The following is a 12,607-nucleotide window of genomic DNA, read 5'->3' on the forward strand; positions in this document are numbered from 1 at the left end:
TTTTAGTAGAGACAGGGTTTCATTGTGTTGGTTGGCCAGGATGGTCTCAATCTCTTGACGTCGTGATCTGTCTGCCTCGGCTTCCCAAAGTGCTGGGATTACAGGCGTAAGCCACCATGCCTGGCCTTATTTTTCTTTAAGCCAACCAATTAGAGCTCTTTTTCATACACACTACACACAACACATATATAACTACACAGACAGACAGGAGATTCTGTAGTTATAAGATTTTTGGTTTGCCAGTCTCCTAATTGGATTATTGGCCTCTGGGTAGAGCCCTTGATGCACAAGGCTAGGAAAACTTGTAGCTTCTAGGGCCTAATCAACAGGTTTAACTGGAAGATAAAAACAGGTCTTGAGAAGGATCTATTCATTTTAATTTCTGGGGTTCTATAAGGAAACAGGTTTATCCCAAAATGAAATCAGTAGTGCCTTTTCTGTTTTTCCCAAGGAGTCCCATGCTATCACAAATTATCTTAGGGCCTCTCATGCATGCGTTAAGAGTGGCAAGGCAAAATGGAGAAAAATAATTCAGTTGACTGAGAAAAAAAAAAGTTTTTCCAGAAAAAGAAGATTCAAGAAAATAAAAAAAGAACCCATAAAGATATTTTAAATATACCTATAGCTTGGATATCCAGTTTTAATTAAGCAGTGTGCTCTTTAAGAAAGTCCCTTTAAATCCCTTATTACCTAACTTTAGCCATACCAAGTGGGCAGTATTTCTGGCTTTTGAACTTTATCAAAAGTAACCTCACAGGTGAAACCAACAAGCCTCAATCAAGACATGTGAAGCACACCAGGTTGGCTCCAGCTTAAGACAAATCTCATAAATCCTTTTTCATTAATTAAAACTGTATGGAGAATATTACTAGTGATTCTCACCATTCCTTTTACTGGTTTTCACAGAGAGAGGGAGACCAAAAGTATGACTGGTAAAAACCTTTTACCCTTTTTCTGTCATGTCAGCCTTCTGGGTTCCCTTCTCCTGAGCTCAATTCTAAGCCAACCAGTTTAAGGTTTGGAAAATTAACTTTTCTTAGCTTGGAGAATGCATCTGAGGGGAATTTCCAGTAGAATGGGGACACAATTACCCATCTTTGAAGAGAGGACAGAGAAAGAAAAAGGTGTGTGTGTGTGTTTAAAGGAGTCCCAGGACTGTGGATGCACTCGAAAACGGTATAGACTGAAGCTTAATGGTGATTTATCTGGAAAGAGGTAAATAAGGCATCCCTAGATCCCTTCTATTTTCAGTGAATACCAGGGTATGTGAGGGAGAGATAGAGGAGGCATCCTTTCTCTTCCTTCCATCCTTATATCCCTGAGTCCCAGCTACCTTGACACGGTGCCACTCATGGGTCCAATCTGGCTTTCACCCATGTTAACAGGGGGTCTGGGGGTAAAATTATCTACTCATACCCACATGCTGCCTTTCCCCCTGCTGTCAGTAGCCTTCAAGTTTCCTATAACTCATTTATCGCATGGATACTAGCATGACCTTTATCCATGAAATGGGAAGCTTGGCTTAATTGGCAGGAATTAGTCATGCTCACCTGTGCTGTGACTTTTGACTTCCACTGTCATCTGTTCTGGATCCCTCAGATCCAGTTTTCTTTCCTAGAGCTCCAATGAAAAGCTTGGAATTAAGTTTGGGGTAAAAACTGTGTCTCAGGGGGTGCATGGCCTCATTAAGTCCCAGATGAAGCTGTGGAATTGTGTCTTCCTCCAACAAGGGAGAAAAAAGTATGTCTTGTGAATTGGGGGTACTGGCCTAAGGAAACACTTTTCAAGAAAAACATCTGGCATAGAAAAGCCCACTCTATTCACCAGGCTGTGTTATTTGGTTGGTGCAAAACCAATCACGATTACCACCATTCTAAGTAATGACAGAAACTACAACTATCTTTGCACCAACCCATTAACTCCTGACCTGGTGGAGAAAAGAACAACAACAAAAAAGAAAAACACAGCTTAAGTGTAGGGCTGTGTTCATTGCTGACAGGGTGGAGAAAAACAACAACAACAAACAAAAAAACAACAAAAACCAGTTTACGGCTTACGTGTAGGGCAGGGAATTTGCTTAGGGGAAGAACCTTTTATTCTGATGCAAATAGTTCTTCCAAAAGGGAGAGAAACTTTTTTATCAGACCAAGTTGGACCCCTTGGCCAGGGGAGGAGAAGACTCTGTGGGCTTGTGGAAGGGAATGCTGGCCAGCTGGCCACTTGGGGCCTCTGACCTTCGAGACCGTACTGGGGCCTGGGCAGCAGCTGTGGCTCAGTACTGCCCTGCATGGCCATTGGGCCATTCGTGCACATGTAGCAGACATAGCCATGAGCCCTAACAGGGAAGGAAGAGAGAGGGCAGAGAGCTGCCATTTGCCTATTCATCTTGTGCATGCACCTGTGGCCATTGGGGTGTGGGTGCAACAGCTCAATATTGTAAAAGGAAAAATAGGTGTCATTATAGTCTTGAAAAAAATAAATAAAAGGAAAATGCTGTAGAAAAAATTGGGTTGGACTGAGGCCAACATTCCTGATTCTTGAGAGTGACATGGGGATGGTAGTCTCCCCTGCCCTCAGGAAAAATCTGAGGACAAGAAAGCTCAGAAATAAAAGTGAAATAAATTATTGTGTCTGCATTTTACTCACCCTTCTAATGTGTCCCCAAAAAGGCCACCAAAATGATGCAGGATTTTTTTTCCTCCTTAGTTCACCTAAACCCAGGTTCTTGTCTCACAACCAGGAAAAATTAGGCATGCAAACACATTGAAGAGTGAGGAGGATGGAATTTATTAACTGAAAGAAAAACTCTCAGCAAAGTGAGGAGTCCTGCATGCAGGTTTCCACCTCACAAAATTGAATACCAGGCCACTACATACCAGTTGAAGAAGTCAGTTCTCCTCCCCTGCATAAGGTATGAATTCCTGATGGCTCAACCCCATTACCCCAGTGCATTTGGGGCACGTGTAGACAAGTGCTCTGTGCAGGTTCCCCATTCTGAACAAAGCATCTGACGTATAGACTTGTTTTGGGGGGGAGCAGTCAGAGATTTTTTGGGGACTCTTTTCTATTTGCCTAGGCATTTGGCTGTCCCTTGCCTCTATCAATTTTATTTTAAAAATGTGCAACAGATTTGAATAGACATTTCTTAAAAGAAGACACACAAATGCCAAACAGGCATATAAAAAGTGCTCCACATCATTGGTTATCAGAGAAATGCAAATCAAAACTACAATAAGATGTCCATCTCAACCAGTTAAAATGGATTATATACAAAAGGCAGTCAATAATAAATGCTCAAGAGAATGTGGAGAAAGGGTATTTTATATACTGTTGATGGAAATATGAATTAGTGCAAATATAAGCAAAACAGTTTGGAGGTTCCTCAAAAACAAAAAGGAGAGTTACCATGTAATTTAGCAATCCCTCGTCTGCGTAGATGCTCAAAATAAAGGAAATCAGTACATTAGAGAGATATCTGCACTCCCATATTTGTTGCTGCACAGTTTAAAATAGCCAAGATTTAGAAGCAAGCAAATTGTCCATTGACAGGTGAATGGATAAAGAAATGTGGTACCTATACACAACTTAGTACTAGTTAGCCATAAAGAATAATGAGATCAATTTATTTGTGACAGCATGAATAGAACTGGAAACTTCTATGTGAAGTAAAATAAGTCAGGAACAGAAAGACAAATATTGCATATTCTTATTTGTGGGATATTAAAATAATTAAAACTACTGAACTCATGGGCATAGAGAATAGAAGGATGTTTACAAGAACCTAGGAAGGGTAGTGCAAAGCTGGGTGTGGGGGGCATGAAGATGGTTAATGGGTACAACAAATAGTTTTAAAAAATGCATAAGACCTACTGTTTGATAACACAATAAGGTGACTATGGTGAATAGTAACTTAACTGTACATTTAAAAATAATTAAAAGAGTCTTGTCATTGGATCTTTTGTAACATGAAAGATAAATGCTCTAGGGGATGGACACCTCATTCTCCATGATGCAATTATTTCACATATCATACCTATATCAAAGTTTCTCACATATACCTCATAAATATACCTACTATTAACCCACACAAAATTAAAATTAATTTTAAAAACACTCTCAAATAAAAATTCTGTATCTGGCACAACTATCCTTCAAAAATGTGGGAATAATCAAGATATTCCCAGAAAATAAAAAGCTGATGGAATTAGTTATAACTAGGTACGACACTAATAATAAATGCTGAGGGAGTCTTTTAAGCTGAAATAATATAATGCTACAGAGTAAATTGAAGCATATAAAAATATAAAGTTTTCTGGTAAAAGTAAGTGTTTTGATAAATATATAATCAGTATTATTAAAACTTTGGTTAACTTTTTTATTATAGTATCTAAAGGGCAAAAGAATGAAAATAATTATGAATCTATGTTAAAAGGTACACACAATATATAAAGATGTAATTTGTGACCACCATGGCATAACCTGGGTAGGCAGAGCCATAAATGAGTAGAATTTTGTATGTGATTGAAGTTAAGTTGGTATCAGTTTAAAATTAATTTTTCTAACTTTAAAATGTTACATGTAATTTTATGGCAAACATAAATAAGTTGTCTATTGAAGATTCACATAAGAAATTAAGAAGAGAATTAAACAATGCCACAAACAAAAATTAAATAAACACAATGGAAAGCAGAAGGAAGAGAATGAATGACAAAAGATAGTCATAAAACTTATAGATAACAAAGAACAAAATGACAATAGTAATTTCTATTTTAACAGTAATTAGTTTATATGTAGATTAAAGTCTCTCAATGAAATGATGTAGATTAACAAAAAAGATTAAGAAAATGTAGTATTCAACTCTATATTTTATAGAAGAGACTTGCTTTAGATCAAAGCTAATAAATTGCATAAATGTAAAATAATGGGAAAAAAGCATTTGATACAAATAATAACTTCATGCAAAGAATTTGGTGGCCTCCTGTGGTAAGTTTTATTTTCTCTAAACTGTCCTCAGCCAACTCTAACACTGTAGCTGTCATTCACCATGACACACACTGAGGTCAAATCCTCTCACGATACAAGCCAAAGAGGTCAAATAATGCAATACAAGAAAGCAGAGCTTTAGACCTGAAAAGAATCTACCCATGACTCCTGAAACTTCACAAAGAAAGCACAACACCTCCAAAAAATGAGTGGGTGGCATTTTTATTCTGAGTTCTTTAAAAGGCCTGATTTATTAGATGCATTCTCTGTATTTCTTTTCTTGATACCAAAGATCGCAAAAGAGGAAGAGGAAATAGGGTGAAAATAACATAAATGAAAGAACATTTTTTTAAAAGTAAGTGAATAGAGAAACCAAGCAAATGTCTTTTTTTTTCTTTTTTGCAGCAGTGAGGAATTTTAGCCAATTCAGAGGTCTTGTTCCCCAAAACTTGGAATTCTTATTTGGATTTGACCAAGTCAGGTAGAATTGGTCAAATCTGACGGCAGAACAACCAAACTAACAACAAAAAACAATGTTATTATTGAGAACCCTAATGGTAAAGAGAAATTAAAACCAGGTATATGCCAATCTTAGCCTTTAGTCATCAATAAAAGTTTTCATGATAAAACCCCAATTCAACTACTTACCTAGGAAATGCGGAAGCAGGAAGCAGGAAGTATTTCAAACTTGCCTTCCCTGTTGGAAGTGAGCTGAACCTCCAGAAAGGTGTTGCTTGCCCTCCATCATCATGGAAGCAGAAAAGCTCTCTTCTTTTTTGGAAGTTAGTAAAACACCACAAAAGGAGTTGTACAGCAGAATAAAACTTATATCTCAACCAAATTTGGGGAAATTGGGGATTTTCTGGAGGAGGGACTTCTCAGACCTCAGCAAATTGTCTTTTTAGTTTGAGCAATAAAAGTAGCCCAAGTTGGTACTAAGCACCAATAAGAGATTTGTCAATGGTCACAGGCATCTCCACTTAAAGTCCCTTCATGGTTTCCAATTTGTAAACCAAAAAGTACCTGAGGCAGGTCTTCATCAATTTAGAAGTTGGTTTTGCCAAGATTAAGGACATGCCCAGAAGAAAAAAAACAAAAAGAGAAACATGGAATCACAGAAATCGTCTGTGGAGTGTGCCATTCTCCAAAGATGAATCTGAGGGCTTTGATGTTTAAAGGAGAAAAGTGAGCCGGAGGAGAAAGAGGAAGGGCATATTAATCCACATTTTGCAAGAGAAAAGGAGCCATAGGAGGAGTCAGTTATATTTTCATCTCAAACTCAGTAAATAGGTTTATTACATAAGATAAGGTGAACATAGATTAGCTACCTGTGGAAATGTTTAATCTTTTCTCTGTAGCTATCTGATTAGAAATAAAAGGTCGTTTCTTGCAGGACTCAAATTTATTTTTTCCTTTTGGCATAGTGTATTGGGTTTCCAACTTTTTATTTCCTTTTCACACCATAACATAAACACCTACTATGTAAACAGAACAATTAAAAATAATAAACACCTACTGTGCAACCAGAACAATTAAAAATAATAAAAAAAAATTTTTAAAAAACTTAAAAAGAATGTAAAGGAAAATTATGATCCAATGTCAATACACATAAAATTGAGGATTGAGATTTATTTACACCTAAACCATCTCCCTCCTCTATTACCTGATCTAGGTTTCTTGTATCCTCAGTTTAATATCGTGTAGATCTAGGTAGGATGATCCCAAATTTTATGCTCTATCTCTGAATCACCTTTGTGACTGTTGGGTCTCAAAACACATCACCCTAAAATATGACTGTAATCAACCCAAATATGCCATCTCTGAATATATTTCTTTGTTATATTTCCAGGTTGTTAGTTTGAAATTTGTCAGGATGAGAACTTTTCAGAGAAAATTCTTATTACCTGAGAAACTTTTGTCTGCATACCATGGCACCCTTTATTCACCATATATTTCTTTGCTTCACCCTCCCATAATGTGTCTCCACCAACCCTCAGAAGCTCCAAGCCCTTATTTGTTCCTGTAGCTCAGGATGCTCTATAAACTTCAATATTCTGTCCCTGCTCTGAATCTCATATTTTGTGAAACTCTAATAGATAAGGACATAATTAGCTTTTTTTTCAAAATAGCAAACTAAGACCTTGAGCACCAATTCTTCTGAGAAAGAAGAATCAAAGTTACAGACGAATAATTATAAATCAAATAGAATATAAAGTTGAGAGTGCTGGAGCCTATTGGAGAACTCACAGGAAGAAGTCAGGGCACAGAAAAAGAACAATGCAAGAGTCTGGGAGAGACTGAAGCCTGAGGAACTTGATATTCTAGTAGAAAGGGTAAGTGGGTGTTTCTCGCTCACTTCACCCTATAGGAGATTGGTAATTTCCAAATTGTCAGCAAACTCCTCTGCCTTTGCAAACCCATGCACTGGTGTTGGTGGCGAGTTTGGAAATTCTTGAGGACATTGCACTGGGCTACCAGCTCATACAGGTTCACCTGCCCTACGCCAGAAAAAACCTTCAGTGCCAGGTGCTATATTAGGAGTGTATCTATTGCAGAACTGTGGTCTGCCCAGTAAGCTTCAGCCCTTATTTCTCCACAACATTGGAACCACCACAGATATTTCCCAGCACCTGCTTGAATTGTGGCAGGTACACGGAGTGGGCTAAGGTAGACCCTGGAGAGCTGCAGAATTTGTATTAGTCTACCTCTCAGTGAGTGCTTCTTTTTAAAGAAAGAGTGAGTGCAGTACAGCAAGGGAGAAACCCTTGGGACAAGGAAAACAATAAGATGTGTTTTCCTGTGGCCAAGAGCTCCTGGTTATTGGCTGAGAGTGACTATGACTCTTTCTGAAGAGACATGGGTCCTGTGTTCAGCTCTGTGGGGAAGGAGTATGATTCAGCCTTAGTGGCCAGGAGATCCAAGTGTTCAGGCACAAACACTGGGAGGGGGATTTCTCCTCCCTTCCCACTCACTGCTGAGGACACAGCCATGGCTGCCCCCACAGAAGATGGGCATGGCTGCACCTGTGGATGACTGTTCTAGCACTATGATGCATGGCTCCACCGCACTGGTAGTATGCCCACCAGGCCCAGTCTTGCATGAAAGTTAGGGTCCCCACCCTCCACCACCTATGTGGAGGAACATCATCCCTACAGCTGAAGAGACATAAAATTGTTTGTTTCAGGCTGAGAAAGGAGATTGTGCATGAAAGGCATTTTGGCAGAGAACCACAAGGCAGACATCTTTTATGGCTCTCAGCTACATTATGGCCTGAAGATAGATGTGGTGTCTGTCTATACTTTAAATCTCAAGTCCCAGGACAGTAGCATAACAGGAAAGAATATTTTCTTCTTGCCTGCCCAGGCCATGAAACTAGGGAATTCCTCCCTCACCCTGCAGAGACCTCAGTATATTTTACTAGGAACTTGTCCCACAACCAATGTCAAGGCTGATGCTTGTTCTTGCCATTGAGGTGTCTGAGGGTAAGTTGGGTGGTCCAGCTCTACTCAGCTTTGTCCCCATTTCTGAGGCAGAGCTGGGAGCTCACAGCACTGGGCATTCCACGACTACTCCATCACATTAGGCAAGGCAGAGTTCCTCCAAGTAAACAAGGATTACACATATACCTATCTGCTTCTTTGGCAACTGGCTCTTATCGACAAGTGCAACCTACTTGCTGGGAGGTTAAACTACACAACTCAATTTAAAACCTGCTGGCAAAAATGAAAAATTCTTGGACACAAGATACACTTTCTGAGAACTTTGCTATGCCAGTTCTGCAAAAGGTGGTGAGCCTGTTCAAATACCACTACTACAACCAGCATTTGAGAAAACCACTAAACAAAGGCCATCTATAGCCAAAAATCTATACTGAGCCTTTTCCACTAAAAACATCAAAAATCAATGTCAAACAACCATACACCACATACATTATAGTCACATCCTCAAGGAAAATAATTATTCATGCAAATGAAACTAAATTAAATAATAATTTTAAAAGATGGTTTACTTACATGAGAAGCAAGGAGAGAAACAGTTCAGGTGACATGAAGGATCAGTGCATGACAACACTCCCAAAGGCTCACACTAACACTCCACCGTCAGATCTTAAACAAAATGAAATATCTGAAACACAAGATGAAGAAATAAAAATATTGATCTTAAAGAAGCTCCATGAGATCCAAGAGAAAGTTAAAAACCAACAAAAGGAAGTCAGCAAGACAATTTAGGAAATGAATAAAAAATTTGCTAAAGAGATATTTTGAGAAAAAAAATGTGGAAATAAAGTTTATTGAAGAGATTACAAAATATTATTGAAAACACTAACAATACAATAGATAAAGCAGGAGAAAGAATTGCAGAGCTTAAAGTCAGGTCTGTCAAATTAACCAAGTCAGGAAAAAATAAATAAAACTTTTTAAAATGAACAAAGATTTTGAGAAATAGGGGGTTCTGTAAAACATCCAACCTTTGAGGCATAGGAATTACTGAGAGAGAAGACAGAAAAGTAAAAAGTTTGGAAAGTCTATTTGAGGAAATAGTTAGCAAACTGATTCATAATTCTGTTAGATAGTTATATATCCATATAGAAGAAGCCAAAAAAATTCCAGGAAGACATACTGCAAGATGAAATTCACCAAGGCATATAGACTTAGACAATCTATAGTCAATGTGAAGAAAAACATTCTAAAAAATGGCAAAAGTGTCTAATCACAGAAAAAGGAAATCCCATAAGACTAACAGTGAACTTCCCAGCAAAAACCTTATAACCCAGAAGAGACTGGTGTCCTATTTTCGATCTTCTCAAATAAAAAATATAAGCCAAGAATTCTGTATCCTGCTAAACTAAGCTTCATAAATGAAGGAGAAATAAAGTTTTCTTCATAGACAAACAAATGTTAAGGAAATTCATTGCTACTAGAAAATAATAATGTTGGTGAGGTTGTGGAGAAAAGTGAATGCTTATAAACTGTTGGTGAGAATGAAAATTATATCTTTTGCAGCAACATAGATGCAACTGAAAGCCATTATTAGAAGGAAATAAATACAGAAAGAGAAAACCAAATATCACATGCTCTCACTTAAAAGTTGGAGCTAAATATCTAGTACATATGGATACAAAGATATGCATAGTAAACACTGGGGATTCCAAAAGGACAGAAAAAGGAACAGGGGCAAGGTTGGAAAAGCTGCCCATTGGGTATTATGATCTTTACCTTTGTTATGAGACCATTAGAAACGCAAACCTCAGCATGAAGCAATAAGCTCATGAAACAAACCTGCACATATACTTGCTGAATCCAAAATTAAAAATAAACATAAATTTTTTTATTAGCAATAAAATAATAAAATGCATATTGCTGAAATATATTAAAAATAAAAACAGGATAAAACCATATGCTGTTTACTAGAAATCTACTGTATTATTCTGTTTTCACACTACTATGAAGAAATACCCAAGACTGGGTAATTAATAAAGAAAAGAGGTTTAATTGACTTATAGTTCCACATGGTGAGGAGGCCTCAGGAAACTTACTATCATGGTGGAAGGCAAAGGGGAAGCAGGCACCTTCTTCACAGGACAGCAGAATGGAGTAAGTGTAAGCAGAATAAATTCCAGATGCATATAAAGCCATCAGATCTCATGAGACTCACTCACTATCACGAGAACAGCATGAAGGAAACTGCCCCCATGATCCAATGGTCTCCACCTGGTTCTGCCCTTGATACATGGGGATTATGGAGACTACAATAAAAATTAGATTTTGGGTAGAGACACAACCAAACCATATCACCTACCTAATGCGTAAAGACTTTTATAGACTTTATGTACATGGGGTGAAAAAATATGTTCCATGTACATGGAAATCAAAAGTGAGTAGAAGTATCTATACTTATGTCAAATAAAACAAACTTTGAGACAATAATTTAAAAGACAAAGAATGTCACTATATAATGATAAAGGGATAAATTGAATAAGAAGATATAACAATTTTAAATATATACACACCAAAGATCAGAACACTCAGATTTATAAAACAAATTCTACTAGACTAAGAAAACAGATAGACAGCAGTACAATAATAGTGGTAGACTTCAACTCCTCACAGACAACACTAGGGAGATTATCAAGGTAAAAAAATCAATGAAGAAACATTGAACTTTTATTGGGCTCTAGAATAAATCTAAAAGACATTTATATAACTTTTTATCCAACATCCACAGAATATATATTATTTTCATTGGTGCATGGAATATTTTCCAAGACAGACCATATGTTAGGCTACAAAACAAGTCTCAGTAAATAAAAAATACATATCTTGTCAAGTATTTTCTCATATCACAGTAAAATGAAACAAAAATCAATATCAAGATGAACTCTCAAAACTATACAAACACATGGAAATTAAACAACCTGCTCCTGAATAATCTTTGGGTCAATGGTAAAATTAAGAGAAAGATTTAAACATTTTTAAATGAATGAAAATAGAGATATGACATACAAAACTCCTCTGGGATATAGCAAAAGTAGTGCTAAGGGGAAAGTTTGTAACATTAAATACTAACATAAAAAAGGTGTAATGGTCACGAATTAACAACTTAATGTTATACTATAAGGAACTTAAAAGACAAGAAAAATCCAAATGCAAAGATAGCAGAAGATAAGAATTGACAAAGATTACAGCAGAAGTAAATAAAATTGAAACAAAAAAATATACAAAGTATCAAGAAAAAAAATTGTTCTCTGAAAAATAACAAAATTAATTGAACTCTAGCACTGAGGTTAACATATAAAAAAGGGGAAATGATTCAAATAAGCACAAAGAGAAATGAAAAGGGGACATTCCAACTGATACTACAGAAATACAGAAGATCATCAGATACTACAATGAACATCTCTATATCTTGGTTACAAACCAGAAAACCTAAAGGAAATGAATAAATTCCTGGAAACACACAACCTCCCAAGATTGATTCAAGAAGAAACAGAAATCCCAAACAGGCCAATAATGAGTACTGAGTTTGAATCTGTAATATAAAAAAATCTCTCAACAACAACAACAACAATCCCCAGCACCAGACTAACTCATAGCCAAATCCTATTACACACAAGAAGACATTGTACCTATCCTACTGAAACTGTTCCAAATAATTACTAAGGAGGAAATCCTTCCTAATTTTAGAAAGCCAATACCACCATGATACTGAAAGCAAGCAAGGACACAACAACAAAAATCTACAGGCCAATGTCTTTGATGAACATAAATGCAAAAATCCTCAACAAAATACTGTAAACTGAGTCAAACGCACATCAAAAAGATAATATACCATGATTAGTTGAGATTTATTCCAGGGATGCAAGGATTGTTCAACATATGTAGATCAATAAATATAATTCACCACATAAACTGAATTAGAAGGAAAATTATATAATCATATCAATAGATATACAGAAAAAGCATTTGATAACATTTTGTATCCCTTCATAATAAAAATTGTTAGCCAACTATGCATAGATTGAACATTCCTCAAAATAATATAAGCTATAAATGACAAATCCACAGGAAACGTCATACTGTATAAAAAATTTAAAGCCTTCCCCATAACTGGAACAAGACAAGGC

The sequence above is a fragment of the Mandrillus leucophaeus genome, unplaced genomic scaffold (assembly GCF_000951045.1).
Source record: "Mandrillus leucophaeus isolate KB7577 unplaced genomic scaffold, Mleu.le_1.0 Scaffold743, whole genome shotgun sequence".
Lineage (NCBI taxonomy): Eukaryota > Metazoa > Chordata > Mammalia > Primates > Cercopithecidae > Mandrillus > Mandrillus leucophaeus.